The sequence below is a fragment of the Typopeltis vanoorti genome, chromosome 1 (assembly GCF_054136105.1).
Source record: "Typopeltis vanoorti isolate ZY-2024b chromosome 1, IOZ_Tvanoo_1.0, whole genome shotgun sequence".
NCBI lineage: Eukaryota > Metazoa > Arthropoda > Arachnida > Uropygi > Thelyphonidae > Typopeltis > Typopeltis vanoorti.
This window is the reverse complement of record NC_143549.1, coordinates 42,169,259-42,179,726: the sequence shown is the minus strand read 5'-3', so window position 1 is coordinate 42,179,726 and position 10,468 is coordinate 42,169,259.

Below are 10,468 nucleotides of genomic sequence, written 5' to 3'. Positions count from 1 at the left end.
AACTTAGGGGTACTCCTAAACAAAATAAGCATACTGTTATATTGATTTGATATTAGAGGAGCTTGATGAAAAAATTCAGTAATAATATATGATACTTTGAAAATTTTTTTTTCTTTTCTCTGTATTCTCTCAGAGTACATGCTGACTTGTTTGCTAGGAACTTTCAAAGCTTTCTTCTTTTTTTACAACCATCTTTAATTTCCTATCATTTTTATCATAAGGTCTGATTTTTTTTCTTCTGTCCTAGTAGGCAATTTTATCACATGGTTCTCTGGTTTAATAAATGTTTTCTTCAGTCTGCCAATATTAAGCTCCTGTTTTCAAATCCATTTTTCCTGAATAATTCAGTATATTTGAATCTACATTTGATTTCTGAAAGCTGATTCCTTTTAAATCTTTCTTAAACACTTTTCAATATGATATTCAATTTCATTCTGCTGAAGAAGACATCACTAGTTAGTTTTAAGCAAATGAAATTGGATATCCTATTGAATAGAATGCACCAGAAAGTTAAAAAAGTCAGATTTCAGAGTAAATCCAAACATACAAATATTATTGAATAAAGACTAAAGAGTTTGAAAGCAAGAGCCAAATCAAAGTATACCAAATTTTATATTTCCACCGGTTTTGCATTTATGTCTATTGATGTAATACTGAATGTTGAAGTCTAGGCACTTAGCTAAATCCTGAATGAAAATATCTTTGTTTTACAAGTTAATAAATAGTATACTTTTGTAGTGATGGGATAATTTCCATCTGAAATTTGTGTATAAGTGTAGTCTAGTATAACCAAAGAGTGACAAATATTAAATCAATACCTTTCATCTAGAAGAGTAATCTGACGTACTTTTCATTTGTGCTATACGCTTTCTGACAACACTATGCTTTAAAATGTATTCAAATATCTTTCAAGTATTACTCATAAAATATCTGCTGAAGGCATATTTAGCAAGATCACTTCCCAAAAATTGGGAAAGTTGGAAGCAGTCATTTTTACTACATAACCTTACTGAATATACCTCACTAGTTTAGTTTTTGTGTGTGGTGTCTGCTACAAAATTATTAATATCATTATTTATTATTATTACTTTGAATTTGAATGGTATGCAGCTCAAGTTCTTCCCTTGCTTATTACATCTCATATTTATAGCATGTACTTTTCTCATTTTCAAATTGTTATTCTGTTCTTTTTTTTAGCCACACAATTATAATGTTCATCAGATACGAGTGAAAATTCTGTAATAATAAAATTTTATATAAGTTTACTGTTATTTAATTATGATCATAATTCGTATAGGCATTTCTACATAAGTTTAAAATATTTAAAACAGCATGACAAACTAAATAACTTATTCCCAGCATTAGTATGCATCTTGTTAAAATTAATTTAATGTAGAAGTATGATCTTCATTTCTTGGAAAGGAATGAAGATGCATTCTTTTAATTCTTATATGACTGCTAGAATCAATTCATTGCTCACAAAGTTAATCAAAATAATCAAAATTTTATTTATTTGATCTGGTTCCTGCAATAAGTTATTTGATACACTTATTATATTTGTATGTTACCTGAACAAAGGAAATTAACATTATCTATCTTCATTACCTCTGTTTGCAAGTTCTCACATGCAGTCAACTCCTAATTATCTTAAATGATGATGATTAATGGTAGAATCTTAAAAAAATAAATGCTAGATACAGATATGATGCTGACATTGAAACTGCGACAAACCTTGACTCAATATGTTAATTTCTTCAATTAACACAAAAAACACAAGGAAATAAGTAATAATATTTATTTAAAACCATATAATTCGACCTGAATATTACAGGCCATCACCAGTACCAAGGCAATGATAGTTATTTACAAGCCACAATGTGAACAATGGATTGATTTGAAAAAGTAAGAATCATGTGATTATACATAAAACAATGCAATGGTATAACTAAGGAAACACTACATTAGTAAATATCCTGTATTAAAAAAAAAAAAAGAAAAAAAAAGAAGAAAAAAACTTCAGTGACATGTGATTAAAATAAACCTGTCCCATATCTTAGAGTCATTCTGATTCAAGTTTGAATGGTGAAGTAAGGTTTCAGCATGTTCTTTAAATGAATGTTCACATTTATACTGACACAGATGAAATAAGCATGTTTCAGATCATGCAATATTGTGGGTCTGAATAGTGTGAGCACATTGTAATAAAATTTTTACTATTCCAGTTCTGTGATGGATGGTGAACCAATTGCTGTCAAATGTAGCATCCAGTGAAAGTTGACTTTTGATAAATAAGTGGAGGTAATTAATTTACTTGATGGTGAGTGGAGGAATAGAACACCTAAAAAGGATAATTAATTACTTCCATTTATCAAAAGCTGACTTTCACTGGAAACTACATTCACCTATTACAGAAGACTGGAATTATAAAGACTTTATTACAACATGCTCACACTAATTGTTCCATGCCTCAACAATCATAGCAAGAACTCTAAACATCAAATGATATATGAAACTCAATGGCTTCTCAAAATAAAGGACCACACATACACACCAGCTTTTTAATTCCTATAATCCCAGCTCAAATAACAAGGAAAAGTATATTGAGTTTCAGTCCTTTACATTTCTGGTATCTCAGAACCCATTTCCAGAATTCTTAAGAAATATACAATTTGGGGGTTACTTTTCTTCTTCCTATCAACAAATTATCAGCATGGTTTCCATCTTCGAAAGATGAATGTTCTCATCTGGCTCTTGCTGGTATATACCAAGTTCCTTGTGACTGTCATCATTCTTACTTCAGACAAACCGGATGCTCAGTAGAAAAGAGAATACATGAACAACAATCTTATATAGCAACAGGAAATCTGGCTTGGAAAGCATGGAATAGATACAGACCACAATATTCTATGGTCTGAAACACACTTACTTCATCAGTGTCGGTATAAATTTAAATGTTTAAATAAAGTGCTGAGGCCTTACTTCACCATCCAAACTTAAAATTTGAATGATGACTAATCTCTCTAATTATGGGAAAGTCCTATTTTAATCACACATCACTGAATTTTTTTTAAAAAATACAGGTAATGAATAATTATTTATTCATTAATATTAATAATTAATCACTTCCATTTATTGAAAGCCAACTTTCACTGTAAGCTACATTCACCTATCACAGAAGATTGGAATTATAAAAACTTCATTACAACATGCTCACACTAATTGTTCCATGCCTCAACAATTACAGCAAACATAGCAATGTTTTCTCAGAAAACATTGCATTGTTTTATGTATAGCATCACACAGCTTTTACTTTTTCAAATCAATCCATTGTTTGCATTATACTTTTTAATTGACTATCACTGCCAATAATGATTGCCTGTAATACATGACTTTAAATAAATATTATATTATATTATTTCCTTGTGTTTCTCATATTAATTAAAAAAACCTCTCATGGCACAAGTATCTCTTAAAAAATAACAGATATTAATACATCCCTCCATAATTAATGTAATAAAAAGTAGATTATTATAGTAATAAAAATAACTAATACTGGGTTTATTAATCATAAGGATATGATACTACTAATCACCTACTAGTTTTGCCATGTAAACTAGTGGCTTCATCTGGGTTTAGATGAACATACAAATATAAATAAACAACAAACTTTGATTATGAATCAATACATTACTAAGAAAATATCGAATGCATAGGAATTGTTACACAAGTACAATAGAAACATGTGGAGCGTGGATGCTGCCACATGATCAGCATCAGTCATTGTTCAGCAGGTGCATCCCATTTTTAGCAGTTTTGTGGTCGAAAATAACATACTTATCATAGATTTAACAACATACATTCAAACAGCAACATTACATATACTGCAACACCAAGCATTAAAAGGGCCAGTATGTTTGTGTAACCATAATAGTAACTATTTTAGAAACTAAATACAATATCAACTATGAATATAAAATGATTAATGTAACAAAGTTACAATGATATTAGCAGTGTAATCTGAACCCAGGCAAGACAAAGTGGCACAGATGAAAGATATTCCCTGAATTAGTGTATGTCTTTACTAACTTCAGTAGGATGTGCATTAGAACATAGATAATATGCTCAAAGTGGTTCAAGAGATTACTTAAGGGTGAAAGCAGCAGACTCAATAATTGAGAAAAAACTTCCACAAAATTGAGAACCAACCAAGGATTCTGACCTAATGTCTAAGCCTCGCCTTCTAATGGTGTACTCCAGTGGCAGGTATCCACAAAGATAATAAATAAGAATATTCTAGAAACATGGGACTCGCTAAACAAAACTATTCTGCATTGGAGTAAACCAAAAAAAAAAAAAAAACTGATGAAATGTCATACAGGTAAAGACACACTACCCAGAAAAAGAAGGTCCAGCTATTTTTATCAGAGAACTGGTATGAACAGTGAAAAATAAGCTGCAGAAAAACTATATAATAATAACTGTTATATTTAGACAGCAGCAATCAGGAAAGGGAAAAATCTATAGCATTCCATAATCAACACAGAGATAAATTTCTTCAATGGCATGCCATTTCAAGTAGTATTGTGGACAATTTTTAAATAAGAAACTGTATGATGAGTTTTTTTTTGTGCTTATGGAACCACAGACATTTCTATTCAAAAAGAAGTGGAGGTTTTTTAAGACTATTTTTCAAGCTGAAAAAGAAAAAGCTGATTTGTGTTGGATACCTAAAGAGCAAAACAAGAAAATGAATAAGAAACATATTTTAGGAAAACTTGGAGAAAAGGAAAAGACAATAATAATGGTAAGTGCACTGGATTTCTGTTGATGACATGGACTAATCATTATTAATATCACATTCCAACATTAAAAAATGAGCAGAATTCACATAGAGAGAAGATAGGAAACACCTTGAAGATCCAGTGGCAAACTTATTCAATGAGCATGTTGTGAAGTTATTTGCAAGGATAAAAATCCAACAATGGACTTCAAGAAGACTAAGAGGCAAAGAAAAAAAAGCATACTAGAAATTCACAAGTAGTCAGCAGCTTTCCATAAAGAAAGAGAGAGAGAGAGAAAAATGTAAGCCAGCTAAACTGTATGCAAATTAGCTAACAAAATTTGTATATTGAAAAAAGTTCAGAAGTGGAGGAAAAAAAGTATTTTAAAGTGAATTTGAGATAATAGAGTTATCATAAAAACTAAGCATATTTTGTATGTCTGAAGTAATGACTTTGAAAGGTTGTTAAATGATAATGACAGAAGAAGAATATATATCAATACATGAAGTAGATAAAGCTATCAAAAATCTGAAGGGTGAAAAGGCAAGCTGTAGTATATGATAAACAAAAATTCTCACGTATGAAGTATAAAAATTTTAAAATTTCTACACTGCATAATTCAGAAGGTTGAATTGCAAGTGACTGGAGTTGAGTTCTCATATTACTCATATGTAAAAAGAGAAATAAAACTGTATGTGAGAATTATAGATTTTCCGTGCCAAGGATATGCATTTAAGTTTTGCAGATCTGGTAAAGGTATACACCTTTGCTACATACTCTATGGGAGGTTATACTGGAGGAAGTAAGGGAGACAAGAGATCTGGGGTTGATGATTGATAGAAACCTGAAATTTAGGAAACATATTGCAATTGCTGCAATAATGAGAAGAACACTGACCTGCAGAGATAAAGGAGTTATCATTCTGTTGTATAAGACTCTGATCAGACCACACTTGGACTATTGTTCTCAGATCTGGTCTCCAGGATTTGACGGGGATAAATTAACTGTGGAAAGGGTACAGAGGCAGATAACAAAGATGGTTTCAGGACTGTACTATGTTGGTTATGAGGATTGGCTGAGGGAGTGTGGACTGCAGAGTTTGGTGGATAGAAAAAGAGGTGATATGGTTGAGACTTTTAAACTGTTGAAAGGTGGTTACAGGGTTGACACTGGGGAGTTCTTTCACTTGGTTGAACAGTGGGAAGGAGTGATGACAATAGGTCATCCCTGGAAGTTGCGAAAGGAAACCGTGAGCAAGAGGGTGAGGAGTGGTTTCTTTGGATGGAGGGTGGTTGAAACATGGAATGCATTGCTTGATGTAGTGGTGAGAGCGAGAACAGTCAATGAGTTTAAGGAGTGGTATGATAGACTGTGTTTCTTAGGGGGAGACCTCCCCTCAATGAGTTGATAGACTTTCTGGGGGGGGGGGGGGAGAGGACCTCCCACGATGAGTCTTTTGACTCCATGGAGGCCTGGATGATAATAATAATAATAATAATAATATCCTCATACATATATCCCCATGGGGATATACTGTTCCATTTTGGAACTTATACAGAACAATCCACAGTCCAAGTTCTAAGTCAGCAGTTAGAAATGAGAATGTACAAGAAAATAATCTGATGTTAAATCATTTATAAGACAAGGGTGCAGACATGTCCACTCTTAATTACTTATGGATCACATAATGAAGTGGCATTAAACTCAACATCAGGAATGTTAAACTCAGCTCTTCGTGGTGATGATGTTATATTCCTAAATAAATTCACACTACAAGTCTTCGGGATTCTTTAACTGAACTAAGTAACTACTGTAACAATTTTAGAATGGAAATCAGCAATAAAAACTACAGAAATAGATAGGAACAAAGAAAATATCAACTCTTTCAGTGTGAAGAATCTGCAGAATAGTAAAATGTCAGCTATTTAAGTGCAGTTTTCATGGAAGAAATCTATTTCCACATATGAATAAAGGCAACAGAATAAACAAAGATAGGTATGGTGGGGAGCCAGATGGATAAAATTATATGGAGTAAGAAATTAGCCAAAACAATAACTAGCAGTATATATGAATATTCAAGCCAGTTATCACTTATGGATGAGACATGGATAAGAAATAAAACAGTTGATCAAAGACACGAATTCTGATAAAAATGAGAACTGAACACATGATATCAATGGCAGAATCATATGAAAAATGAAGCTGTTAGAAATGAACTTAGCAAAGTTCCTTTATAAGAAAAGCTAACAAAATAAATCTTTGATGCCAGGAAAAAAAACAAAACAAAAACGAAAAAAAACAAGCTCAAGATCTAGGTAGATTGATGAATGAGAAGACAAATATTATTATTATTATTCATGCCTCCATGGAGTCAAAAGACTCATCGTGAGAGGTCCTTTCTAAGAAACACAAGTCTATCAAGATTGCTAATATACAATTACATTATCAAACAACAGACTAATCTGCAGGAAAAATTGCTGATAAGTAGTAGTAAGAATGCAAACTAAATCATGTAATACTATCATAGTATCCTGTATACTCTTGAGGATACATATTACAAATTTGATAATAAAATAGTTGAACTCAGAAGTTAATGGAAGACTGAGTGGAATGAGTTGAGGATAGCTCTCAAACAAAACACTGATAATAGCGCTGATAATCTAACTTAAATTGACAGATAGTGGGATACATTTGTCATACAAGTAGGCATTTAATATACATATATTTATAATAAAAGGAATCAAGTATTGAAAAAGAGAATAATTTCCTAATCAATTAAGCCAGTTTATAGACTTAACCAATGTTTCTCCAATTTTTTTCAAAATGATTATACAGTTACATTCATGAGAATAATTTTACATATGAACTTACTGCATTTATAGCATTACATAAAACTTGTTAGACAATAAATTCAACTGGCATGGTCAATGATAATATATGCTAACATGAGCATTGCTAGTTCTTAGTATTGCAATCAAATGTTGTTAAACATTACATTCACTGTTAAGCAAAAAGGATAATGTTTGCAACTTTTATAGGTATACAAAAAATGTTATAATCTGAAAAAAAAACTATGAAGTAGGAGCTGCCATATATAATAGTGTCTCCACAATGTTGACAATAGTGATGCTGCCTCTTGGTTGAAAAAAATGATCCAGTGAATATTATATAGACACAAGGAATATTTATAAGAACTTTTTAAAAACCAAGTCATTGATAGCCAATTATCCTTCAGTGTATGTATGTTGCACATTAACATACAATTACATTATCAAGAACAGGAAATATGCTGTTATCAAAATACTAACGATCATCCCTGTTCTTAATGCAATGTACTTATTTCATTTTTTGAACACACTGAATATAGACAATCAACTCTCACTATAGGAAACACCATTATAACTCACTCAAAAGAGTGAATTATATTGGTTTAAAGTGATAAGTAACAGTTATACAAGTACAATACTATTCTAAAGAAAATTCATTATTGTGAACATTCATTTTTATTGTATCCATTATGATAAGCTATTTTTATGGTTCCTACCAATTTGGTACAGTGGCAGTCGATTATTCCAAATGTTTCAAATAGCAATCTACACCCTTAACACATGTTCAAATAACTAGATGCAACATCACATCTATTTCAAACAAACAAAATATATATGAAGCGTCTGATAGTTGTCTATGTATACAGGGTGTTTCAGGAGGAATAGTACATATTTTGGTAGGTGGTAGTATCGATTATTCTGAGTAAAAAGGTTCATATGAACAGGTGCCCAATTGTCAATGGATACAGAGATATAGATGTTTGAAACTGGCACATACAGCTTCAATGTGCACACAGCTCTCTGAATCAGATGTAACCAAGAAGCAGTTATAACCTGATGCAATTTCATGTTTGAAGTGTTGTTAAGAATGCTACACATCTTTACACATGCTAAATATGTCATTCACTGTTTTTGTAACGGAAGTGCTGTTGCTGATTGTAGAGAATACCATTGATGGTTTCCTAACTGCACAGTACTGGATTCAAGATTGTTTACTAGTGTTTACAACAAACTACATGAGACTGGTACTGTTCTCAGCAGTCATATTTCATGAAAATGAACAAAATGTAGATGAAATAGAACACTCTGTATAAAAGTCTTACAGTGGCTGCACTGCATAGTTCAGAAGGCCTGGACAGAGGGACGAATTCCTGATGATTGGAGTAGAGCTCTAATAGTATCCATATATAAAAAGGGAAATAAAACTGAATGTGAGAATTACAGAGGTATTTCTCTACTGAATGTTCCTGGTAAGATATATGCAAGTATACTTGAGAAACGGTTGAGAAGAATTGCGGAAGAAAAGCTTGGTGAAGAACAAGCTGGATTCAGGTCAAATAGAGGCTATCAGGTCCAGATATTCTCTTTACAACAAAATAGTGGAGAAATTGGGAATATAACAATACTCTGTATTTAAGTTTTGTAGATTTGGAAAAGGCATATGACAAGAGATAAGCTATTCTATATGCTACAGTTATATGGTGTGAATGGGGCATTATATCAAGCAATACTTAGTCTTTATTTGAGTTGTAAGTCAGCAGTTAGATTTGAAGGAAGTACAGAAAGATGGTTTAATGTTAAATCTGGCGTGAGACAAGGATGTACATTATCTCCTCTGTTATTTGTTATCTGTATGGATCACATTATGAAGGAAAGTGGTATTAAATATGATATCAAAAATTGGAGATGTTAATGTCAGCTCTTTGCTTTATGCAGACGATATTATACTTCTAAATAAATCCGCTACAAGATTCTCTGACTAAATTGAATAACTGTTGTAGTAGATATGGTATGAAGGTCAGCAATAAAAAGACAAAGACAATGAAAATAGGCAGAATCATTGAGAATGTCAACTGTGTTGTGAATGGAGAACCTGCGAAACAAGTAAACATTTCAGCTACTTAGGCATGATTTTTAGTGAAGATGGTAAATTAAATATAGAAATAGACAACAGAATCAACAAAGCTGGTATGGTAGGAAGTCAAATGAATAAATTCATATGGAATAAGAGAGAAATTAGTCAGAACACTAAATTAGCTGTATACAAGACAGTGTTCAAACAAGTTTTAACTTATGGATCTGAGAGCTGGGTCAGAAGTAAAACACTTGACCAAAGACTAGAGACCGCAGATATGAGAGTCCTGAGAAAGATTAGAGGCGTGAACAGATGGCATCAATGGCAATATCATATTAAAAATGAGGATATTAGGAAAGAACTTGCATTGTCAGCATCCAGGAATGCGTTAGCAGAGCTAATCTCAGGTGGTATGGTCACTTTAACAGAATGGGCGAGGAAAGATTAGCAAAACAAGTGTTCTCTACCAGGTTGGCAGCGAAACGACCCAGAGGAAGACCAAGATATAGGTGGATTGATACGGTACAAAGTGCCTTAGATGTTAGAAATATAAGATTTCAGAATGTTGGAGTCTTGACAAATAGAATGTAGCCTTACTACAACAGATGGAGAATTTCTGCACGCATCAGTGTTCCACATACAAGAGTATGGTGAACACTACGTGTGCAAGGTTTGTATCCATTTCACATACAGTGGGTGCAACACCTTCTCCCAGGAGATGAAGGCAGTTGGATCAGAATTTTGTCAGTGGGTAAATGCTAATCACTGATTAATTCCATTAATAC